The sequence below is a fragment of the Eschrichtius robustus genome, chromosome 13 (assembly GCF_028021215.1).
Source record: "Eschrichtius robustus isolate mEscRob2 chromosome 13, mEscRob2.pri, whole genome shotgun sequence".
In the NCBI taxonomy this organism is placed as follows: domain Eukaryota; kingdom Metazoa; phylum Chordata; class Mammalia; order Artiodactyla; family Eschrichtiidae; genus Eschrichtius; species Eschrichtius robustus.
This window is the reverse complement of record NC_090836.1, coordinates 33,648,885-33,675,467: the sequence shown is the minus strand read 5'-3', so window position 1 is coordinate 33,675,467 and position 26,583 is coordinate 33,648,885. Positions and strand designations below refer to the sequence as shown.

The following is a 26,583-nucleotide window of genomic DNA, read 5'->3' as shown; positions in this document are numbered from 1 at the left end:
ATAAACCCACACACATATGGTCACTTTATTTTTGATAAAGGAGGCAAGAATATGCAATGGAGAAAAGACAGCCTCTTCAATAAGCGGTGCTGGGAGAACTGGACAGTTACATGTAAAAGAATGAAATTAGAACACTTCCTAACACCATACAAAAAATAAACTTAAAATAGATTAAAGACCTAAATGTAAGGCCAGACGCTATCAAATTCTTAGAGGAAAATCAGAGGCAGTACATTCTATGACGTAAATCACAGCAAGATCCTTTTCAACCCACCTCCTAGAGAAACAGAAATAAAAACAAAAATAAACAAATGGGACCTAATGAATCTTCAAAGTTTTACACAGAGAAGGAAACCATAAACAAGACAAAAAGACAACCCTCAGAATGGGAGAAAATATTTGCAAATGAAGCAACTGACAAAGGATTAATCTCCAAGATTTACAAGCAGCTCATGCAGCTCTATATTAAAAGAACAAACAACCCAGTCCAAAAATGGGCAGAAGATGTAAATAGACATTTCTCCAAAGAAGATATACAGATTGCCAAGAAACACATGAAAGAATGCTCAACATCATTAATCATTAGAGAAATGCAAATCAAAACTACAATGAGATATCATCTCACACTGGTCAGAATGGCCATCATCATAAAATCTACAAACACTAAATGCTGGAGAGGGTGTGGAGAAAAAGGGACCCACTTGCACTGTTGGTAGGAATGTAAATTGATACATCCACTCTGGAGAATAGTATGGAGGTTCCTTAAAAAACTAAAAAAAACTAAAAATAGAACTACCATATGACCCAGCAATTCTACTGGGTGTATACCCTGAGAAAACCATAATTCAAAAAGAGTCATGTACCACAATGTTCATTGCAGCTCTAGTTACAACAGCCAGGATGTGGAAGCAACCTAAGTGTCCATCGACAGATGAATGGATAAAGAAGATGTGGCACATATATACAATGGAATATTACTCAGCCATAAAAAGAAATGAAATGGAGGTATTTGTAGTGAGGTGGATGGAGTTAGAGTCTGTCATACAGAGTGAAGTAAGTCAGAAAGAGAAAAACAAATACCGTATGCTAACACATATATATGGAATCTATTAAAAAAAAAAAAAAAAAACTTTCCGAAGAACCTAGAGGCAGGACAGGAATAAAGACGCAGATGTAGAGAATGGACTTGAGGACATGGGGAGGGGGAAGGGTAAGCTGGGACGGAGTGAGAGAGTAGCATTGACATATATACACTACTAAATGTAGAACCGACAGCTAGTGGGAAGCAGCCACATAGCACAGGGAGATCAGCTCGGTGCTTTGTCACCACCTAGAGGGGTGGGATAGGGAGTGTGGGACGGAGAGAGATGCAAGAGGGAAGAGATATGGGGTATATGTATATGTATAGCTGATTCACTTTGTTATAAAGCAGAAACTAACACACCATTGTAAAGCAATTATACTCCAATAAAGATGTTAAAAACAAAACCAAATACTGAACACTCTCTTGTAAATGTTCATCTAGTTACCTTATCCTAGTTTTCTTTATCCCTCTCTGTTTTGTTGTTGTTTTATATTTTCCCCTTTGCTGGCACTCTTCCCTTGCCTAAACAAATGATGAAATACTTTAATTATGACCTTGGCTTCCGCTCTTCACTTTGCTCATTCTCTCCGGCCATATCTTTTACATCATGGTTTAAATTACTATAACTATGCCACTAGTACCCATATCTGTTTCTAGTCTTCATCTCCTGACTAAGCAAAAGGATTGCATATCCTCTCGAATGACCCACAGGACCTTAAACATAACATCCTCAAAATACATTTTTTTCTGTATAATTCTCTTTCACCAAACTGAGTTCTCTTGAGTTTTCACACTTCTATCCCCTCTTTAGAATTTTTCTCTATTTTTGATTCTCAGCTATCTATGATTTCTATTTCTTTAAAAAAATGCAATCAAGAGAGAACTTCTAAATGTTGCTAGTACCACATCCACCCACTTACTTTCATCTGTATCCATATATTACATATTTTCTTTGGTTAATTTGCATGAGCTGCCTTACTTCTACCTAAAGCTAATCCCTCCTCTACTTGGAAGCCATCCATACCTGTTTAGCTACTCAAAGACAATACTCCAGAATATCACCCTACCTCCTGTCTCCTTGATTTTTCCTCTTTACTGGATGATTCCCATCAACATGCAACCTGATTTAAGAAATTTTTTCATCTTAAAAATTACAACAAATCTTCCTTGATGCACATTCCTATCCAACTACTCTTCCATTTCTCTGCTTTGTTTTATAGCAAAACTCAAAGAATTGTTAATACTATCTCCCCTTCCTCTTCTCATATCGTCTTGAATCAATTCAATCAGGCTTAACTTCTTACCAATCCATACAATAGCTTTTTCAAGACCCTGGAGACTTCTACACCATCAAATTAATGGTCATTCCTTTGTTCTCATTTTATAGGAGGTAGTAGGAGTCTTTGACATAGTACATCTCTCCATCTATCTCAAGACAGTTTCAAGACTTCCCTAACCAAGTATAAAAAATAGTGAAAATCCTGTCCCCAACACCCCAACCCCAAAGCCCCTCTTCTGCATGCTCCCAGCTCTTCACAGCACCTATTACCACCTGACATACATTTACTTTTTGTGAAATGTAAGCTCAATGAGATTGAGGACTTTGTGCTTACACCAGTCTCCAGCCCATATTAGGCACTCACTAAATATTGTTTATACTACTTGTTTTTACTATTTACACCAGTATACTAATTAATGAATTTATCTCAGACCCTCCTAATTTTTATCCGCACTATATCATGTGACTACCAAATATATATTTCTATATCAATTTTTTCCCTTTAAGTCTACTTTCCACGCTATTATCTTTCCAAAGAATAGACCAAATTATATAGTAAATAAATCTACAACAATGGTAACATTCTAAGGAAAAGGAACAATCAATATAATATCTTGCATGGCTTGATCAAAATTTAGGAAAATTCTTATTTTATCGATCATTTTCATTAGCCAATTGACATACCTTTTAATTGCTTTAAAAATATAGTACTTAAGAGCATTTTATAGCACTCATGGTCATACATACTTGGATTATAATTGTGGCTCTGCCATCCCATTTTTTTGGTCATGTTATTTAACCTTAGAACCTCATTTTTATTATCCATGAAAATGGGGTGATCATAAATAAGATCAGGTTCCCAAGGTTGTTAGGAGCATTAAATGAACTAATGTGTGTAACTATCACTATTGTTGTTATATAGATATTCTTTTTGTTCAGTGCTCACTCAGGACCTCACACCTACCAGGTTATTAATGAAAAAAATTATTGAACTGAACTTATATTCTGGCTCATAGGCACCCAACAGAAGCCTTATTTCCTTCATTTGAAAGCTATCTCAATTAGTATTTACATAATTCACAATACTATTTGCAAAAACATGTATAAGACTAAGCATAACAATCAAAAGAAATATTTTTCAGTCAAAAATATCATTGAAAGGTGGACAATGAAGATATAGGCTGTCTACTTTAAATATACTGTAGATCTACTTTGCTACAATACCTGGTCCACTGTGTGAAATCAATAAATATTAATTTATGGTGATTTACATTAAATATTTAGAAAGGGTCAGTTCTGTACAATTAGTACATAATTCAGTCCCTGAACTGTTCTTACAAAATGGAATCAAATTCCAGAGAGATAATAAAGTATTAGTGCTCTTTAGATAGAACAAATAAGTCAGAACACCAAGTTCATCATTTCTATAATAACTGAAAGAATTAAATTGAAATAGTTCATTAATATCAAAGAAAGCTATTGTATAAGACCAGGTATAAGAACCTAAGGGGTGTTCTATCTATTTCCAGGTCTAACACATTTTAATATTAACTTGGCAAGAAAAGATAGATTAAAAACACATATTGCACCTATAATTTTTAAACTATTTTAAGTTATAAGTTTAAACTATTTAAACTTATTGTAAAAGCATTTTCTCTTCTACTAAATTGTTTCCTCAATTTGATTCCTTTGACTTTATCCCACTTTTTTATCTGTGTGTTGGTTTTCAATAAGAGTGTTATAGTTGATTAAATCAGTAAGGGAACAGATGCAATAAAACATATAATATATAAGACATTAGAAACCAATAGATTAATATTATTTTTGTGATTAAATGAAAACAATGAGAACAAAAGCCAAATTTCTATTTAAACACAGTTTTGATTGCTTTAAATATCTGGAGTACACCATCAACAGTATTTGTAAATGAGCACAGCAGTTATCAAGTATAACGACTATTCCATGAAAATAAATATCTTGAGAACACAGTACAATATGCATACACAATCAATCTTTAGAAACGTTAAATTATTTCAGAGCATTTTGGGGACAGTGTTATATTATTTACCTGGGTTTAAAAATCCCATCTGACACTCATTAGCTCTGAGAACTTGGCAAGCTATTATGCCTTGAGCACCTCAGTTTCTTCATCTGTAAAATAAGAATATTACCTACGTCATCAGTTTGTTGAAGAATTAAAGGTGATATGTATATTCTATATAAACTTGGAGTTACCTTTCATCCTTCCTTCTCCTTCAACCCATTACATTAATACTTTCTTTCCATTGTCTCTCACCTAACAATGAAACCTGGCCTCTGCCCAGATGCTCACCTCATATCCCTCAGGACACTTTTCTCCCTAGTAGATCCTCTTGCATCCAATACAGTACCTCAAAAAATACTACAAACCACTGCTAGATCAACTTGTCTAAAGCACCAAACTGTGCATTCCATTGTCCTCTTCAGATATCTACAGTTATTTCTGCTGCCTACAGAATGAACTAATTCCTAAACTTGTATTTTATGTTCTCCACAATCTGGGTCTCTTGGCTACACAGATTTATTGCCTAATATTCTTCTTCATAGATACTCCATTTCACTCAATTAGTACTACTCATTGCCCAGAAAGAGGTAATGTAAACTCAGACCTCTTTTACCAAAACAGTTTTCCATTGTCTGTGATGGACTTGCCCTTCTTTGTATCACAGACTCCTATTAAGGAACATTTCTTTAACAGCAAATCAAAGTTAAGTCCATTGGCATTAAGTATGACTTACTTTTTCTCATAACTTATTTGTATTGTTGTTTATGCTATTATTTTACTGCAATAACCTTCTGACTAGACTACTTCTCCTTTTGCCCTCTGCAATTCATTCTCCATACAGCAGCCAAACTGATATTTTAAAAATGCAATCATATCAGGTCACAACCCTGCTGAAAACCCTCTAGTGTGTTCCTATACTTAGAAGAAAAGACAAAAGCATCACACATCACTCTGTACCTACCCACACTGCCTCCCCATTTCTGCTCTGGGATTTGTCATTCTGCCCTTACTCACTAGGCTCATGGGCCCCTGCACAGTAATCCTTCTTTGTCTTTAATTTCTCCACATCTTTTCCTGGCCTACTTCTCTCATGAGACATTCTCTGACCATCTTTTGTAAAATATTCACCAACACACACACACACACACACACACATATTCATGCACACATAACCACTCTCTACCCTTCCCCTGCTTTTTTGTCTTCTTAGAATTTATCATTATCTGAACTTACTTTTATTACTTTTTGATGCTACCAAACACCCAACTCCTCATCTTTTTTACAAATGTGTCTCTAATTCAGTATATTGGAAATGCTCAATAAACATTTGTTCAATTAGTGAATTAATCCTTCTGCCAAAAAGCATATAGTCTGTTTCCTTAACCAGAATATGAATTCCTTAAGGAAACAGAGTTGTCTGAATGCTCTAATATTCTTGAATCCAGTAGAGTGGCTTGAACATGATAGGTGCTCAAATATTTGTTTTTGTTTTTGTTTTTAATTAAGTAGAATGACAGGTTAAAGCAAAATGAATATTAAGAATTGAATTATGTGCAAACAAGTAAAATTTCCAAAGTGAAGCAGAAAATAGAACATAAAATAAAAATATCCCTCTACCAGTTTTATAAAAGATCTGGTTTCTCATTCAGTGTGCTATGAGAATCTATTTTACTTTATGTTGAGGTTTTATTGGCAAGTCATCAGCCATATTTTGTACAAAATTTCAACCCCATTGAAATGTAACTAAACCACAAGACTCTGCAGATCCTAAACGAATTGAATTAATTAACTCCAGGTCCTGTAAACCCTGCAAGGGAACCTTCTGTCAAGTGTATATTTCTAAACCCAGACAATGGCTTTTAAACTTTTTTTTTGTAGTGTCATCAAACAAATTTCTCTTTGTGATAATATAGAATGGGGGGAACACAAATCAGTAAAAACACCAACAGTATTAAAACTTCAAAGGAAACCAAAATAATTCACACCAAAGTATTTTCAAAATCTTCTAACAGCAAACTGTTTTGCTGAGCTATTTTTTTCCTTCCCCCCACTCAAATTTGATGCTAAAGTTTACACTGAAAAGTTTAAAAAAGTAGACAAGAGTGAGTGAGTGAAAGCTGGGCACATAGTTATCATTTAATGATTATTTTAAATGAAGAAATGAAACAATTTAAAAGACCCTCAATACTATTAAGAGGTCCCAGGATATTATTACAATATATACAAAATTCAAGTGGTTTGAAAAAGTGAAATAGAAATGTGGTAGGTGATTATTTCATTTTTAAAAAATGCAACAAGTGAGACCAAAGGAAATATGACTTTTTTCAATGGGAAACTAAATGATAGAGACAGAATGGGTTTTTATGTTGACCTATGTTATCAAATTAATTTCCTCAATTATGCCTATTTATCCTATATTCATATACACTTGTGACTCATATAGTTAGTTCTTTAATAATGAATAAAGAATTAAGTTTTTTAAACAAATATCTAAGATTATTTGAAGCAGTATTTTTTTTTAACATCTTTATTGGAGTATAAATGTTTTACAATGGTGTGTTAGTCTCTGCTTTATAACAAAGTGAATCAGTTATACATATAAATATATCCCCATATCTCTTCCCTCTTGCATCTCTCTCCCTCCCACCCTCCCTATCCCACCCCTCTAGGTGGTCACAAAGCCTGGAGCTGATCTCCCTGTGCTATGCGGCTGCTTCCCACTAGCTATCTATTTTACATTTGGTAGTGTATATATGTCCATGCCACTCTCTCACTTCATCCCAGCTTACCCTTCCCCTTCCCCGTGTCCTCAAGTCCATTCTCTATGTCTGCATCTTTATTCCTGTCCTGCCCCTAGGTTCTTTAGAACCTTTTTTTTTTTTTTATTCCATATATATGTGTTAGCACACTGTATATGTTTTTCTCTTTCTGACTTACTTCACTCTGTATGACAAACGCTAGGTCCATCCACCTCACTACAAATAACTCAATTTCGTTTCTTTTTATGGCTGAGTAACATTCTATTGTATATACGTGTCACATCTTCTTTATCCATTTATCTGTCGATGGACACTTAGGTTGTGAAGCAGTATTTTTTAATATTTTGAAGTGTTTTAACAATTAAATACTATTTGGTAATAGTAAGCTGGCCAAAATATGATTTTTTTTTAAATGGAGCATTTGATGTCAGTACCCATATCTTGAATGAAAATCACTGAAAAATGAAGGGATTGAAGATGACAATAATAATTAAGTACGAAAATGGTAATTGTTGGAAAGTTTTATGTGGTAGTTTATTGTAAAAGTAAATAGTAATTCTGTTGAATAGACATTTTATATCAGTGTTTGGTCTCATAAATAGAACTACCTAAGAAAAAATGAGAAATTTAGAAAGGAATTTTAGGCCTGAAAATATTTGCCAGAACAAAATAAATAAATAAATAAATAAATAAAATTATATCTCCCAATTAAAAATAGTTAAATAAATATGGTACAATTCAACATGGACTATTATAGCTGCTAAATGTGCTGATTATGATTATGTGACAATATGGATCATATTAATTTTTTTGGGGGGGATGATCATATTAAATATTAAGTGAAAGAAGCAGGTTGTAAATTATTATAATCCAATCACAAATATGTAAAGAAACATTTGTTTAGGGAACAGAAGTTTAAAAATAGAGTTGTAAAATGATAATCATGGTTGTGATTGGAAAAGTTATTCCCTCTAATGTTCTATTTAAAAAGTGATTTTATTTTTCAAAAATATAATGTTGCATATGTGTTATGCTTCCATGTAAGTGTCCTTGCACTGGAATACCTCCATTTCTAATATATCTATAAATATATCTTTAGAAATTTCTCCTCTGTCCACCTTAAAAACTGGAGTACCCTAGTGATTCTTTCTATCTCTTATTCCATGCACTCATTTTTGAATGGCTTAAACAATCTTCCTCCATTCTCACTAACTCCCAAGTCTTTCTATCCCAACGACTACCTCTATGCTAAGTTCCAGTCCTCTGTATTTCAAGGTGAACTGAATGTGCCAGAGTTTTCTTGAAAAGATTTTGTACAAAAGTGTTAACAGTAATTCCTTCAATCATCCCTGGCCTCCTGTAAGCTTTCATGTGACCATACTTGTTTCTCAAGCTGGAAACCTTACTAACCTTAATAAGTAACTTCATTTCTTTCTCTACCTCTCCTATCAGAAGCAACCAGTAACCAATTACAGGCTCTTTTACTCTAGAAAGTTCCTTAATTTGATGCATCTTCTCCACTCTCACTTCATTTATTCATTCATCTACAGTGTTTTTTAAATTTTTTTCCAAACACTCATTCTAAATACTTAGTCTTTATTATCTCACTTAATCTTTACACCAATCATACACATTAGCACTATTTTATAGACAAAACTGACACACAAAAAGGATAAGTAATTTGTTAACATAGCTAGTAAGAGGCAAAGCTGGCATTCTTAATTATTGCAACTATCTCCCTTTCTCTATGTCACTCTTTCTAATTATTTTTTAAAATATTTTTTGTCCCCCATTGCCCATTTGGTAACAATTCAAACTCATTAATGTTTCAAAGAAAGCTCTTGAAAGCCTAGAGCAAGTGTAATTGTCCAAGCTTATCTCTTAACACTCCCTACCCATCCCCGTGTGTTCCTGCCAAACTGAACAGAAAGACTCAGGACATGTTGGGTCCTTTCTCAACCTCATTAGTTTATGCATGCCTCAACATCTGTCTCAATCACTGCCTGCAAAATACAAGACTCAAAGTTGCTTCTTCAATGAAGCCTCCCTTCCCTCTGTCAGCATCCTGCAGAATAATTTTTTCTGCTCACCACATTTCCATAACACTGTATCTGACACATTATCTATTGTAAGGTAACAGAATTTAATTATTGGCTAATACAACTTTCTTACTAAACGATAGTCTCCTCCAGAGTAGGGACTGGGTCTTATTCATCACTGTATCATTTTCTCTTCCAATAATATTAGTTGAATATCCAACACATGCTAACACTTAACTCAATTTCTGGCATAACAGACATTTGATAAACTATTGACATGGAAAATTATCAGAGCACCATATTATAAAGCAGATATTTATGGAAAGGGTAATTCTTATCAGACAGTCTTCAAGGTCAAGGAGTCTTAGAACTAGTAGCAAAGCCTGAAAAGTCTCTAGGGATATAAGGCAAAGGACATGAGAGAGGATGAGATATAGAAGTGACAGAGAGTTGAAAAGCAGCAAAGACAAACTATACTCCATTGAAAATTTTGTCATTTCTGAAGTATTAAGTAATCAAATGCAAGTTAATTTGGATAGAATTCTCTGCAACAAAGACAAAGCATTTTCCTCTTCCTTCTTTGTGCAAACTCTTGGTTCAGCTATTGACCAATGGAGCTACTATGGTGAAATATCACTCCACCAAATGTTTTTAGTTTTAAACCATTTAAACTATTGTGAAACTCAACTTGGCAGTCACCTTGCTGCATAGTGAAAGAGCAGGATAAATGCAACTTCCCTGAAGTTCTTTTTGTCATCAAACAGTAGGAGAACATTATTGGCTCCCTCCAGCTGTGGCTAGGTTACACAGGTTATATTTTAAACATTTTAAGCCAAACTTTCATTGTAATGTGATATTATTGGGCCAGTTTGTCCAACTTGAGAGAAAGGCCTATGATAAGAAGAAGTAGTTTTGCTTCATTTCTTGAGAGTATACATAAAACTTTGGAAAGATTAGAAATCTAGATTTTTTTCCCCCTAGAATGAATAGAGAAAAGAAATTCTGCCTCTCAAAACAAATTAAAAAAACCAAAATAACAAGTTCAAATGTATTTTATTAGTAATGATAATATATTATGAATCTATTTCTAGAATTTTCAAAATTTTTCTATTAAAATTCAATTCATATAGTAATAGTTATACTCTAATATACCTCTATCACAGAGGGTAAGTAAAAACAGGATCATACTTGTGATCAAGAAAAATAAGTCTGAAGTAAAATGAATTAGTCTACTTTGCTTCTCTGAGAGTTGACATTTACTATTTGTTACACTGAACATTTACTTCACCACTCGATGTCATACTTCTTCACCAGGAAAGTAAAAATAGTATGCAACGCACAGGTTGTTTCAACTATTCAGTTGATATTTATAATGTTTGGTACAAATAAGTAATCAATAAATGTCATTTAAAATGAAACCTAAGTATATTAAAGTGATCAAATTCAAAGTCTTATTGAGGGGGTTAGTCAATAGCCTTTAATTAAAGCTAAAAGGTCAGATTATTTCTAAATAAAACCATTGTTTCAGTTCATCACTCATATCTTTTTGTGGTAAAATATATGATACTTTACAGAGCATATACAGAAAAGAAAGATGGGTGGTCCAAAAAAAAGAGGGAACCTTGTTCATTAGAGATTTTCTTGGGACCACATTTGGAAAAATGAAGAAATATGGATTATGATTGATTTATTTTATGTATAAGTTTAATTGAAGTCAAAATCAAAATGATTGAAGCTGATTTAAAGTAAAATAAACAAATAGATGTAAGGATATAGCCAGTAAAACTAGAAATATTGCTATCCACCTTCCTATTCCAGGAATTTTAGTGTGTTTGTTTGCCTGCTTGGTTGTTTGTTTGAGATATCACTTGTCTGAGCACATGTGTGATATATTTTACTGAAAGGACTTCAACTGACATTCAACAAGTCACTTCAATATTTATTAACCATAAGTTATGTATACAGTATGCTGGGAAGTAAGTGTAAAAAGATAAATGAAATTTTGTCTTGAGGAGTACATTGAGTAATAAAAAAAGACTGGTATATAATTTAAAAATTCCAAGATTCACTCATGAGCTGTAAAATAGACACTTACAGGGAGATACCCAGAGAAGGTACATTTAGTCCAACCCACTGGGGAGGGCAGGTATAGTAGCTGAGTTAATTTTTTAGATGAAAAAAATTGGCCAGGTGAAGCAAGTTGAAAAGAAATTCCAGGCAGTGAGAAATAGTCTGGTATGTGGGAGGAGATGGGGGAAAGCTTTCTGAGTTATGTGAGTGCTAAAGACAAGACTGAAGAAATAGGTAGGGCTGGGTCCTAGAGTGTCCTTCATTCCATGCTAATATGATTACATTTGTCTAGGATGCAATGGAGAGCCTCAAACTATTTTACGTAAGGAAGTTAGCACATTATGTGTGTTTGTGATAGATCATTTTGACCGAGGTGGAAGAAAAGACCTGAAGAAAAGACCTGCCAGTACTAAGAGCAGTTAAAGAGCTATTACAATTTTCAGATGAAAGGTGATAAAGAACTGAACTGTTTTATGTTTTGTTCTTTTGGCCATGAAGCATGTGGGACCTTAGCTCCCCAACCAAGGATGGAACCTGCACCCCCTGCATTGGAAGGCGAAGTCTTAACCACTGGACCACCAGGGAAGTCTCAAAGAACTGAACTGGAGCAAAAAAAAAAAAAAAAAGATAAGAAAGATAGCAAAGACTCAAAAATATACTATGAACAACAAGGTCCTACTGTATAGCACAGGGAACTATATCCAATCTCTTGGGATAAATCATAATGGAAAAGAATATTTAAAAAAATGTATATATGTGTAAAACTGAGTCAGTTTGCTGTACAGAAGAGACTGGCACAACATTGTAAATCAAGTATACTTCAATAAAAAATGTAAAATATACATACATATATATATTTACTGTGGGTAAATCCATGTTATGCAATGATTATCACAATTCTATTTCTATTGCCATTTCACTCAAATGTAATCATGGGACTTCCCTGGTGGCACAGTGGTTAAGAAGCCACCTGCCAATGCAGGGGACACGGGTTCCAGTCCTGGTCTGGGAAGATCCCACATGCCATGGAGCAACTAAGCCCGTGTGCCACAACTACTGAGCCTGCACTCTAGAGCCCGTGTGCCACAACTACTGAAGCCCGCGTGCCTAGAACCCGTGCTCTGCAACAAGAGAAGCCACTGCAGTGAGAAGCCCGCTCACTGCAGTGAAGAGTAGCCCCCGCTCACAGCATGTAGAGAATGCCCGCGCGCAGCAACGAAGACCAAATGCAGCCAAAAATAACTACATAAATAAATTTATTTAAAAAAATGTAATTATGATACTTCTGCATAGCCCTCATTTCAGCAACAGTAGATTTATATTTTATTACAAGGTTGGGTTATCTCCTTTATTATTCATCATTCTCAAATTTATCTTGCAGTTATTGCAAATTTATTTATTCTGATGAAGTTTAGAATCTCTTATATTGTCTAGTTCACAAAAAATTTATATTGAGTTTTTTTAGGGGAATTCATTAAATTTGTTGATTCACATAGAAAGCAGAGGTTTTTTTACATCATAACTTTTCCTATCCAAGAACAAAATATAGCATGTTTTTCTATCTATGCTTATCTTCCTAACCCTCAATAGTGTAGTATGTTTTCTTCATATGGGTATTGGACAATTACTGATAAGTTTATGCCAAGGTAGCTTCTCCTTTGTGTTGTTACTACCAAAGAAGTCTGTTCACCCATTATATTTAAAATTATGTTTACAATAGTAAATAGGACTACAAGACAGATATGCCTGTACTAAACACCAAGCTCTATCAAATTCTAGCATTTGATTATATTTGCTTCTGATTTTCCTTAAGGAAATCAAACATCACAGATATGATTGGAACCTCTGTACACCCCTCTAGACCACTTCCCAAGTAGGGTTGCCGTATAAAATACAGGACTCTTTGTTAAACTTGAAATCCAGATAAACAATGACTCAATTTTTAATATATCTCATGTGCTATGCAATTTGAATGTATTTTTATTTGCTAAATCTGACAACCTTACCCTCTGAGATATATGGCCTGAATTTGTTTTGTATCATTCTTAAAGATTTAAAAACTCTACTGCTACACATTTTGTGATCTTAAACACTTTACAGTATCATTTTTAATGTCTTCAAAACTTATATAAATGGTTTAAACATGTTGTTTCCATTGGCTCAAACCAAGGGTTGTTGCTTTTTCTCTTTAGCGTACTCCAATTGTCTGAACAATGCTTGTATTTAGCTGGCTGTGTCTGAGACACGTAACTGCATATGTCCTCTGTCAGGATTTTCCCGTACCCTGGATTGATATTTACTGTATTTGACAATGCTGCTTCTTACATTGTGATTCAAAAGGACAGATATTCCTAGTTTTGTTAAAAACATGGTTTATATTTTTTTGTTATTCTTTTAATGATTTAAGAGTAGAAAAAGGGAAAGTGTCTTTGCTCTTTCTTTTACAATTGAAATTCCCTTGTGTCTGAAAATTATTGGTGCCTTGAGTTGCATTCTAAACAAATGGAATCAGAATCTTCAAGGGTCAGTCCAAAAACTGTGTAAACTGACAAACACCACAGGTAGCCGTTCTGCAGGAGCAAAACCTGTGTCTTAGCCAAACAAAGATAGAGGCCTTTAATATTATTTAAAAGATTCTACTTAACTGTCCTTTCTTTGTATGAACCAAATGTACATTTTTAAGCATATTGCCATATATTTTTAAGATTCTTGCTGCTTCTAAAAAACAGTACTAAATAGGCTTTCATAAAACCTAGCAGTTTTCATCTCTATAAGTTTATAAATGGCTTTAATTATTAAACAGAGGCTAACTGAGATTTTATAGGAGGGCTCAGTCTGCTTTGGTTCTGTTGGACTCTCTGATATTGGAATATTTTGGCCTGCAAAAAGTGATCAAAATATCCTTTGAAACTTTCTACAATCTATTGATGATCTAAATATATTCAACTCACAATATTTATCCAACATTTCCTTGCAGAATAATCTTCTTTTGCTTTATTACAAAATCTTATGCTCCAGTAAAATGAATGCTTTACTGTTCCTCAATTATACATCAGGCTTTTCCTGCTGCATGATTTTGCTCATACTCTTTAACTAAAATAGATATCCTCACCTTATTTGATAAATTATACCTATCTTTTTAAAGAACATCTCCAAAATCAACTTCTCCTCCTCCAAGATTTCCCAGCCAAAACGTTGGTTCTCCATTTCTGAAGCCTAAGGGCAATTTGTTTGTATATTTCTTAACATGCTTATTATATTATTATATTATACTCTAACAATTTGTGTACTTGGCTTTTCTCTAAGTAATAGATTGTGATAATAATAGTTAGAGTTATAATACATGATAATTATTTAGCATCTACTAAATGCCAGGCAGTGAATTAAGGTCATTTTTTGGTTTAACCCTCAAAATAGACATGCAAGGTATGTATTTTTTTCCTAACTTTTTCATGAGAAAAACATGGGCAGAATAAAGTTGAATAATGCTTCCAAAATCATACAACTAGCAAAAGGCCAGTATTTGAGCATGTCTCACTGCAGAGGCAGCACTCTTAACCACAAAGCCCTGTAGTGCCATAGATGATCTACTGTTTCAGGATCTTGCTCAGAAACATTCACATGGTAAGCCCTAGGATATTTATTACATTGACTCTCATTTAACCCCTACTGTCAATTTGATCTTATTTAGGCTGGTTTATATAATTATAAATATGTGAATCTCAAGTCAACATTTTTGAATGTTTCTGTTTCCTCATTACACTTCAGAATTTTAATTAGAATATGTTCCCAGCTAGAGAACACGGACTAATCACTAGTTTTTATGCCTCCCCCCTCCCTTTTAGTGGACTGCAATTGTTTTGTAGATCTGAATTGACAGCCATTACATAAAGCGGCCAGAAGAAGATTAGCCTGGAAAGCTGAATTTTGTCAATTTAATTACAAGTGGTACACACTGGCTTTGATTCATGAATATGGCTTTTAGCAGAGCTCTTAAAGTGAGATGTTAATCAGTAAACACTAATTTTTATTGTTTAATGGAAATGTCAAAAGGATGGTTTCAGGGAAAGCCCAGGCAAGAAGGACCCTGATGTGCACTAAAAGAATCACCAAATAGAAAAGAAGCATTCATTTTAAGGAAGCGTTTTCAAGCTACTTGATCATGAAATGAACACTCCTTTAACTGCTGGAGCTGCAATCAAATCAATCGTCAGTGCTCTTGACAAACACAGAGATCAATTGAGAGATTGTATTCTGTCTTTCAGGTACAAACTTTCCAAATTAAATGGAGCTATGTGGTACTAAGGGTGAATGTAAAAAGGCAGGACAAAGAAAAAAATGTATTCTTATTAAATATAATTTTTAAAACTTATTATATAATTTTTTATCAAATTGGAAATATTCTGCAATTTTTCTCCCTAGTTTAATGTTGAAAAAATACTATTGGAAATAAAAACTTCTTCACAATCAATCTAAGTCCTCCATGCTGCTTTTTAAGCTTGTTGACTTTCTTTGTCTCATGGTGACAAAAATCTCTTGGAATTCTTCCTCTCGGGAAAAAGATCTCCTTACCTGAACACTTTTGAAAATGACAGCATGATAGGAAAATATGAGCCTTGTGTTTTGCTGCCAAATATTGCCACTAAATATATTTTAATATCTGGAAAAAAATCTAACTTTTACAGCATATAAGGAATCCAAACTTTGAATGTATATTTCAGTCTTCATTTTAAGCTATTTTTTTTATGACCAAGAAAAAAAACAATACTGGAAAATAAATGGAACCTCATTTGGGTTTATAAGCTCTTTGTTACTGGACAACATTGTATTCCAAGAACACAGTATTTTATATTTCAAAAATTGCAAATCAAGTATGACATCAACCACAAAATATAAATGCATCTACTTAAAATATTCATAAATACCCTCTCCTGGTCTACCAATTTTCACTCAGAGCCCAAGTGCATACCCAGGAACTGTATCTCTTTTATAAATAGAATGCAAAGAATGCAAAAACTCCTAATTCTTCGGCAGGTTACCACATCAATGACGGAAAGAATAAGTTTCCTAGTAAAAATAACAAAGCAGTTGTATTTTTTGTATCTAATTAAAGTATATACCAACTCTATGAGTAAGGGCAGAGAATGATGCAAAATGCCTGCATCATTTATTAATATTATGTAAGCAAAAATTAGTGTTTTGATATTTAAAAGAATTATCAAAGAATGCTACTGGATTGGAAGGTTTACATCAGTGAAATAATTTGAAAGAAACAAATTTTATGTAAATAACTCCTGTCAGCTTATCCAAACACATGGACAGAAAAAAATCTGCAGGCAAATCATTAACACCTCAATGCTTTTTTTTGTCTTTTCTTCAGCAGAGGCACTAATAGGATTTCTGAGCGAATGTGGATTTCAACCTTGTTTTGCACTAAAGACCATCACAGTCAGTGGTTTCTTGTGCCACTCTTTACATTAGAGAAAATAACTGTAGTGCTGAAATGCAGTTTTCCTGGCAGGCCATGAGCATGGTCTACAAAGCTGTGGTATATCTTCCAGGACACAATTTTTGAAATTTGAGAATTTGAATAATGAATCAGTAAAATGTATCTGATACAATTTCATATACCACTATGATTATAGATTCAAATACTATGTTACCATTCTATTCTGAACTGTTGGGCAGACATTTTTCTCTTGAGATTGTATCTCTCCATTAATCATTGGTGTTTTCATTATTTCTCACATCAAGTTATATTTGTGAAACTTAATTGGATGTTTTCAAAGAGAACCATAAAGTCGATGTAACATCTCATAATAGCATCTTATCAGATACTGAACATATAGAATACATTAAGGAAAAATAATTGCCTAAATTGAGCCATGATAGGCTTAAAATTGCTTTAACCCTTTCACATGGTGAGGCAAATAATTTAAGGAGCAATTTCTCTAGCTCTCCTCATTTGCAATTTAAAATCTTTCATTTTATAATATAAATATTTTTTCAGTCATTGATTCAACAAATATTTGCAGGGCTCCTCCTGCACCAGGAATATAATGATTACCAAAACCAAATGCCTGTTCCCCAAGAGTGCATAGTTTAGTGGAACATTACAAAGTAATACATGCAAGTTATGTGCTCATTTTGTTCATTTATTAGAATTAATTAGACAATTAAAATCACTAATAATCCCCCCACTCAGAGATAACCACAGTTAAAATATTGGGGTATATAAGTGTGTGTATTTACAAGTTTGGAGCATATGAAATCATTGGTTTTATATAATAAATTAGAAATGGTCGATAGCAGCAATGTCATACAATTCAATCTAATCTATTTGACTGCATGTATGAACCACGATCCTCTACATTTGTGTATTTAAATAATGTCTCATATTTTTCTATAATATATAGTGCTAATGAATGGCACTACATTGCATATCTAGTCACATAAATCTATATATACACCTCTCATTCTTCCCCCAAGAAAAACATCTGTAAGCAAAATATCTAATCTAAAGGATATGTACTTTATTTTTAATCTTTAAATTTACTTTTAAATTGTGCTGAGAATACTTTGCTCTATTGTTGGTTCCATTTCCATCTGACTTATGTTGTTTTGAAACTAAGTTACTGCTTTAACCATTTTCCCCATGCTATTCTATTATCTATGGTATCAATTTTGGTCATTTGTCTTTTACTAAAAAAAACTTTCACTTCATCCATATTTTTGCGTTTTCTTAACATATAATTGTCATAGTATTTTCTTTATTAAGGGGAAAAATCACCCAAAATATGTTGTTATATCCCCTACGTCATTTCTAACATAATATAGTGCCTTTCTCCCTTGTTTCCCTATAAGTCTTGCCCAAGGGTTGGTCTATTTTACTGACCTTGTAAAGAACAAATATTGGATTAAGTTTACAATGGTATTTCCCCTTCCCCCTTTTCTTTTTTCAAATTTGTAAATATCAGCTTTTGCATTTGATGATTTTCTTCTTTATTTTCCTTAAGCATATTTTCTTATTTTTTTTCTTGCTTAGCTTAATACTTAGTTCACTTATTTTCAGTCCTTACTATGTAACATAATTTTTTTCTGAATATAGCTTAGGCTTATTGCATAATTTTATATGTATTTTTTACTCTGTTACTTTTAATATCATATTATTTTAGAACTGGATCTCTGGTTTCCTAAGGGTTAAGAGAGTCATTTAACTCAAATGTAAAATTGTTCAGTTTGGCAAATGCTGTGGGTGTTTAGAGCCATCCCAATCCTCCTTCTCATCTGACCTCCTTTCCTACAAGAAGGTGGACAGCTAAAATTCTCAACAACTAGGCGTGCATGTGTGATCTAGTTTTAACAATGAGATGTTCACTGAAGTCACTGGGTAGTACTACCAGGAAAGCTAAGAGATTTTTACCTATAGAGCTTGTATACTGATTGGCTTGTCCCTTCGGTCCTCTGCTCTTCCCCTTGTTCCTGCCTGGAATGTGATCATATGTACAAAGATTTAGCAGCCATGAGGATGAAACCACACACTTAGCAGGACACTATAGAAGGAAGGGAGAAAGAGTACAGATCCTTGACATACTGGAGCCGTGCACAGGTCTAAACTGCCTATCTCTGGACTTCTTGCTTCACAAGAAAAATAAAGCCTTTACTTTGTTTTAACCACTTTCATCAGATTTTCTCTTTCTTGCAGCCAAAATTAATCTTAACAGAAAACATGTCTACAGTAGATGCTGTCGGCCCCCTTCAGATCTCCTTTACTGGTCAGTGCATGTCCCCCAGCTACTGTGAGTTCATGGCTTCACTTTCTCTGGAAAATTGTCCTGGACTAAGAAGACCTGCCTCACCCTGGGCATGGCCCACAGTCAATAGTTATTCCTGTACTTTGTTTATTATTATTATTATTATTAGATGCTTATTAAATATCCTTTGAATCAAAAAGATCTGGCTTTGATGTGTCAAAGTAAAGTTGTACTGGACAAATTTAAGCAGGCAAGGAAGACTTTATTCACGACTACTGCAGTAAGAAAAGAAACTGAACACAACTCCATTGAAACAAATGGTGCGAGAGTTTTTAGAGCTGGGGTGAGCTAGTGGAATAGTACTGAAAGATGTTAGTGGGAGGGTCAGTGTTATTAGGCCATCTGTTTGCTAATCTTTGCTTTTTGAGCTTAGTTTCCTGCCCTCCCACAGAACCTGAGAGATGGGGTGCCATCTTTCTTGATGACTCTATTTCAGAGGAATGATTCCCAGGTTTTTGAGGAAGACATTCTTGGATTATAAAACTGGCTAGAGGCTGGGGACTAATTTATATACATTTCATGGGGGCAGAGAAAGAATTTTCAATTATAAGTTTTCTAAAGTAAATCCTCCAAGAAAAGGGAGATCAGCGAGGCCTGCAGTCAGGAACAAGCCGGTCTAAAATTAGTCACTGATGGGAAATTTAAGGCTATCTTGGTCACATATCCTCTGTCTTTTGTTATTTTGGTCTCTTAATACTTTTTCCCAATTCTGGGAGAAATTCTTTTTTTTTAAACATCTTTATTGGAGTATAATTGCTTTACAATGGTGTGTTAGTTTCTGCTTTAAAACAAAGTGAATCAGTTATACATATACATATGTTCCCATCTCTCTTCCCTCTTGCATCTCCCTCCCTCCCACCCTCCCTATCCCACCCCTCTAGGTGGTCACAAAGCACCGAGCTGATCTCCCTGTGCTATGTGGCTGCTTCCCACTAGCTATCTATTTTACATTTAGTAGTGTATATATGTCCATGACACTCTCTCACCCCGTCACATCTCACCCCTCCCCCTCCCCATATCCTCAAGTCCATTCTCTAGTAGGTCTGTGTCTTTATTCCCGTCTTGCCACTAGGTTCTTCATGACCTTTATTTTCCCTTAGATTCCATATATATGTGTTAGCATACTGTATTTGTTTTTCTCTTTCTGACTTACTTCACTCTGTATGACAGACTCTAACTCCATCCACCTCACTACAAATACCTCCATTTCATTTCTTTTTATGGCTGAGTAATATTCCATTGTATATATGTGCCACATCTTCTTTATCCATTCATCCATTGATGGACACCTAGGTTGCTTCCATGTCCTGGCTATTGTAAATAGAGCTGCAATGAACATTTTGGTACATGACTCTTTTTGAATTATGGTTTTCTCAGGGTATATGCCCAGTAGTGGGATTGCTGGGTCGTATGGTAGTTCTATTTTTAGTTTTTTAAGGAACCTCCGTACTGTTCTCCATAGTGGCTGTATCAATTTACATTCCCACCAACAGTGCAATAGGGTTCCCTTTTCTCCACACCCTCTCCAGCATTTACTGTTTCTAGATTTTTGGATGATGGCCATTCTGACCGGTGTGAGATGATATCTCATTGTAGTTTTGATTTGCATTTCCCTAATGATTAATGATGTTGAGCATTCTTTCATGTGTCTGTTGGCAATCTGTATATCTTCTTTGCAGAAATGTCTATTTAGGTCTTCTGCCCATTTTTGGATTGGGTTGTTTGTTTTTTTGTTATTGAGCTGCATGAGCTGCTTGTAAATCTTGGAGATTAATCCTTTGTCAGTTGCTTCATTTGCAAATATTTTCTCCCATTCTGAAGGTTGTCTTTTGGTCTTGTTTCTGGTTTCCTTTGCTGTGCAAAAGCTTTTAAGTTTCATTAGGTCCCATTTGTTTATTTTTGTTTTTATTTCCATTTCTCTAGGAGCTGGTTCAAAAAGAATCTTGCTGTGATGTATGTCATAGAGTGTTCTGCCTATGTTTTCCTCTAAGAGTTTGATAGTGTCTGGCTTTACACTTAGGTCTTTAATCCATTTTGAGTTTATTTTTGTGTATGGTGTCAGGGAGTGTTCTAATTTCATACTTTTACATGTACCTGTCCAGTTTTCCCAGCACCACTTATTGAAGAGGCTGTCTTTTCTCCACTGTGTATGCTTGCCTCCTTTATCAAAGATAAGGTGACCATATGTGCATGGGTTTATCTCTGGGCTTTCTATCCTGTTCCATTGATCTATGTTTCTGTTTTTGTGCCAGTACCAAACTGTCTTGATTACTGTAGCTTTGTAATATAGTCTGAAGTCAGGAAGCCTGATTCCTCCAGCTCCATTTTTCGTTCTCAAGATTGCTTTGGCTATTCAGGGTCTTTTGTGTTTCCATACAAATTGTGAAATTTTTTGTTCTAGTTCTGTGAAAAATGCCAGTGGTAGTTTGATAGGGATTGTATTGAATCTGTAGATTGCTTTGGGTAGTAGAGTCATTTTCACAATGTTGATTCTTCCAATTCAAGAACATGGTATATCTCTCCATCTATTTGTATCATCTTTAATTTCTTTCATCAGTGTCTTATAATTTTCTACATACAGGTCTTTTGTCTCCTTAGGTAGGTTTATTCCTAGTTATTTTATTCTTTTTTGTTGCAATGGTAAACGGGAGTGTTTTCTTAATTTCACTTTCAGATTTTTCATCATTGGTGTATAGGAATGCAAGAAATTTCTGTGCATTTATTTTGTATCCTGCTACTTTACCAAATTCATTGATTAGCTCTAGTAGTTTTCTGGTAGCATCTTTAGGATTCTCTATGTATAGTATCATGTCATCTGCAAACGGTGACAGCTTTACTTCTTCTTTTCCGATTTGGATTCCTTTTATTTCTTTTTCTTCTCTGATTGCTGTGGCTAACACTTCCAAAACTATGTTGGATCATAGTGGCGAGAGTGGGCAACCTTGTCTTGTTCCTGATCTTAGTGGAAATGGTTTCAGTTTTTCACCATTGAGGACAATGTTGGCTGTGGGTTTGTCATATATGGCCTTTATTATGTTGAGGAAAGTTCCCTCTATGCCTACTCTCTGCACGGCTTTTATCATAAATGGGTGTTGAATTTTGTCGAAAGCTTTCTCTGCATCTATTGAGATGATCATATGATTTTTCTCCTTCAATTTGCTAATATGGTGTATCACATTGATTGATTTGCATATATTGAAGAATCCTTGCATTCCTGGGATAAACCCCACTTGATCATGGTGTATGATCCTTTTAATGTGCTGTTGGATTCTGTTTGCTAGTATTTTGTTGAGGATTTTTGCATCTATGTTCATCAGTGATATTGGCCTGTAGTTTTCTTTCTTTGTGACATCTTTGTCTGGTTTTGGTATCAGGGTGATGGTGGCCTCGTAGAAAGAAATTGAGACTGTTCCTCCCTCTGCAATATTTTGGAAGAATTTGAGAAGGATAGGTGTTAGCTCTTCTCTAAATGTTTGATAGAATTCGCCTGTGAAGCCATCTGGTCCTGGGCTTTTGTTTGTTGGAAGATTTTTAATCACCGTTTCAATTTCAGTGCTTGTGATTGGTTTGTTCATATTTTCTATTTCTTCCTGGTTCAGTCTCGGCAGTTTGTGCATTTCTAAGAATCTGTCCATTTCTTCCAGGTTGTCCTTTTTATTGGCATAGAGTTGCTTGTAGTAATCTCTCATGATCGTTTTTATGTCTGTAGTGTCAGTGGTTACTTTTCCTTTTTCATTTCTAATTCTATTGATTTGAGTCTTCTCCCTTTTTCTCTTGATGAGTCTGGCTAATGATTTAACAATTTTGTTTATCTTCTCAAAGAGCCAGCTTTTAGTTTTATTGATCTTCGCTATTGTCTCCTTCATTTCTTTTTCATTTATTTCTGATCTGATCTTTATCATTTCTTTCCTTCTGCTAGCTTTGGGGTTTTTTTGTTCTTCTTTCTCTAATTGCTTTAGGTGCAAGGTTAGGTTGTTTATTCAAGATGTTTCCTGTTTCTTGAGGTAGGCTTGTATTGCTATAAACTTCCCTCTTAGCACTGCTTTTGCTGCATCCCCTAGGTTTTGGGTCGTCGTGTCTCCATTGTCATTTGTTTCTAGGTATTTTTTGATTTCCCCTTTGATTTCTTCAGTGATCACTTCGTTATTAAGTAGTGTATTGTGTAGCCTCCATGTGTTTGTATTTTTTACAGATCTTTTCCTGTAATTGATATCTAGTCTCATAGCGTTGTGGTCGGAAAAGATACTTGATACGATTTCAATTTTCTTAAATTTACCAAGGCTTGATTTGTGACGCAAGATATGATCTATCCTGGAGAATGTTCTATGAGCACTTGAGAAAAATGTGTATTCTGTTGTTTTTGGGTGGAATGTCCTATAAATATCAATTAAGTCCATCTTGGTTAATGTATCATTTAAAGCTGGTGTTTCCTTATTGATTTTCATTTTGGATGATCTGTCCATTGGTGAAAGTGGGGTGTTAAAGTCCCCTACTATGATTGTGTTACTGTCGATTTCCCCTTTTATGGCTGTTAGTATTTGCCTTATGTATTGAGGTGCTCCTATGTTGGGTGCACAAATATTTACAATTGTTATACCTTCCTCTTGGATCAATCCCTTGATCATTATACAGTGTCCTTCTTTGTCTCTTGTAATAGTCTTTATCTTAAAGTCTATTTTGTCTGATATGAGAATTGCTACTCCAGCTTTCTCTTGATTTCCATTTGCATGGAATATCTTTTTCCATCCCCTCACTTTCAGTCTGTATGTGTCTCTAGGTCTGAAGTGGGTCTCTTGTAGACAGCATATATACGGGTCTTGTTTTTCTATCCATTCAGCCAGTCTGTGTCTTTTGGTGGGAGCATTTAATCCATTTACATTTAAGGTAATTATCGATATGTATGTTCCTATTCCCATTTTCTTAAATGTTTTGGGTTTGTTATTGTAAGTGTTTTCCTTCTCTTGTGTTTCTTGCCTAGAGAAGTTCCTTTGGCATTTGTTGTAGAGCTGGGTTGGTGGTGCTGAACTCTCTCAGCTTTTGCTTGTCTGTAAAGGCTTTAATTTCTCCATCAAATCTGAATGAGATCCTTGCTGGGTAGAGTAATCTTGGTTGTAGGTTTTTCTCCTTCATCACTTTAAGTATATCCTGCCACTCCCTTCTGGCTTGCAGGGTTTCTGCTGAAAGATCAGCTGTTAACCTTATGGGGATTCCCTTGTGTGTTTTTGGTTGTTTTTCCCTTGCTTCTTTTAATATGTTTTCTTTATATTTAATTTTTGATAGTTTGATTAATATGTGTCTTGGCGTGTTTCTCCTTGGATTTATCCTGTATGGGACTCTCTGTGCTTCCAGGACTTGATTAACTATTTCCTTTCCCATATTAGGGAAGTTTTCAACTATAATCTCTTCAAATATTTTCTCAGTCCCTTTCTTTTACTCTTCTTCTTCTGGGACCCCTATAATTTGAATGTTGGTGCGTTTAATGTTGTCCCAGAGGTCTCTGAGACTGTCCTCAGTTCTTTTCATTCTTATTTCTTTATTCTGCTCTGCAGTAGTTATTTCCACCATTTTATCTTCCAGGTCACTTATCCGTTCTTCTGCCTCAGTTATTCTGCTATTGATCCCGTCTAGAGTATTTTTAATTTCATTTATTGTGTTTTTCATTGTTGCTTGGTTCCTCTTTAGTTCTTCTACGTCCTTGTTAAATGTTTCTTGCATTTTGTCTATTCTTTTTCCAAGATTTTGTATCATCCTTACTATCATTATTCTGAATTCTTTTTCAGGTAGACTACCTATTTCCTCTTCATTTGTTAGGTCTGGTGTGTTTTGACCCTGCTCCTTCATCTGCTGTGTGTTTTTCTGTCGTCTCATTTTGCTTATCTTACTGTGTTTGGGGTCTCCTTTTCACAGGCTGCATGTCCGTAGTTCCTGTTGTTTTTGGTATCTGTCCCCAGTGGCTAAGGTTGGTTCAGTGGGTTGTGTAGGCTTCCTGGTGGAGGGGACTAGTGCCTGTGTTCTGGTGGATGAGGCTGGATCTTGTCTTTCTGGTGGGCACGTCCACATCTGGTGGTGTCTTTTGGGGTGTCTGTGGCCTTATTATGATTTTAGGCAGCCTCTCTGCTTATGGATGGGGCTGTGTTCCTGTCTTGCTAGTTGTTTGGCATAGGGTGTCCAGCACTGTAGCTTGCTGGTCGTTGAGTGAAGCTGGGTCTTGATGTTGAGATGGAGATCTCTGAGAGATTTTCGTCATTTGGTATTACGTGGAGCTGGGAGGTCTCTTGTGGACCAGTGTCCTGAAGTTGGCTCTCCCACTTCAGAGGCACAGCCCTGCTGCCTGGCTGGAGCACCAAGAGCCTTTCATCCACATGGCTCAGAGTAAAAGGGAGAAAAAATAGAAAGAAAGAGGATAAAATAAAATAAAATAAAATAAAGCTATTATAAAGCAAAGCTGTACAGACAAAATCTCACCCAGAAGCATACACATATACACTCACAGAAAAAGGAAAAGGGGAAAAATTAATATATCCTGCTCCCAAAGTCCACCTCCTGAATTTGGGATGATTCGTTGTCTATTCAGGTATGCAACAGATGCTGGGAGAATTTCTTAAACATGTCATTTACATTACTGATTTTGTGAAATGCCATCAATGGTCGCTATTCTTATTTGAGTTTTAATTTGGCGGTTGTGTTTTTTATTCCATGCAATTTTTCTTGTTTCAGATCATTCTCTCATCATGATTTTTGCTCTTAAATTGCAATGTTATGATTTATTTATTTGATTAAAATCAAAAGTTGATTCATTTTAAAGTCAACCTAACATATCCTAAAATTTTCTACTGTGTTGAAGTAAAAAATGCATAAGAATATACTCTATCTTATTTTCAAATGTCATTGTCTTTTGAACCAAAGTGTTCTTTTGTTTGCTTGTGATCACAGAGGACGGTCTATGCTTTTTCAATACTGAACATTGAGGATCTATTTCCAAACCTTCTGAGTACAAATGAAAAGACAAGGGAGTCATTTTCAATTACTTTACTTTCATTTTGTTAAGCCAGAGTCGCAGTAGCCTGGGATGGTGATGGAAAGAAATTAAGCTGAACTGCACAAAGTCAGGACAGGATCTGTCAGTCTATGTTGAAGATGAGTTTTATTTTTCTTTATTGAAGGAACCGTTGTTTGGCTGGGCCATTCCTGTATTCTATGCCTGTTAAATGCTCTTGTAGAAATCCAGGTATTGCACTGATACTTGGCTTTTAAGAAAAAGGAGTGGTGAAGTTCTACTAGCATCCAGGATAGTGCTTATCCATGAGGCAGACACAATGGGCACAATGCCTATGGTCTGTGTTACTTTTAGGAGTTCAAAAAAATGCTTTAATTTTAATTTGCTTTAAAAGAAGAGAAAATAGATATACTATTAATGAATATATAATAATAAATCCAGCCTGGATTATATTTATCTTTATAACAAGTCTGGTGTAAAATATCACTTGTAATTAT

The 26,583-nt window shown here is 34.8% G+C and overlaps 1 protein-coding gene across 2 annotated transcripts in view; it reads right to left on the bottom strand.

Moving 5' to 3' along the window:
- Positions 1–26,583, bottom strand: part of CNTN1 (contactin 1) — a 358,577-nt gene that overhangs the window by 307,986 nt on the left and 24,008 nt on the right. For both annotated transcript variants that reach the window (XM_068560378.1, XM_068560379.1), the window contains exon 2: positions 4,432–4,514. The gene's annotated coding sequence lies outside the window, so the exon portion shown is untranslated. The remainder of the gene's footprint in view (positions 1–4,431; positions 4,515–26,583) is intronic.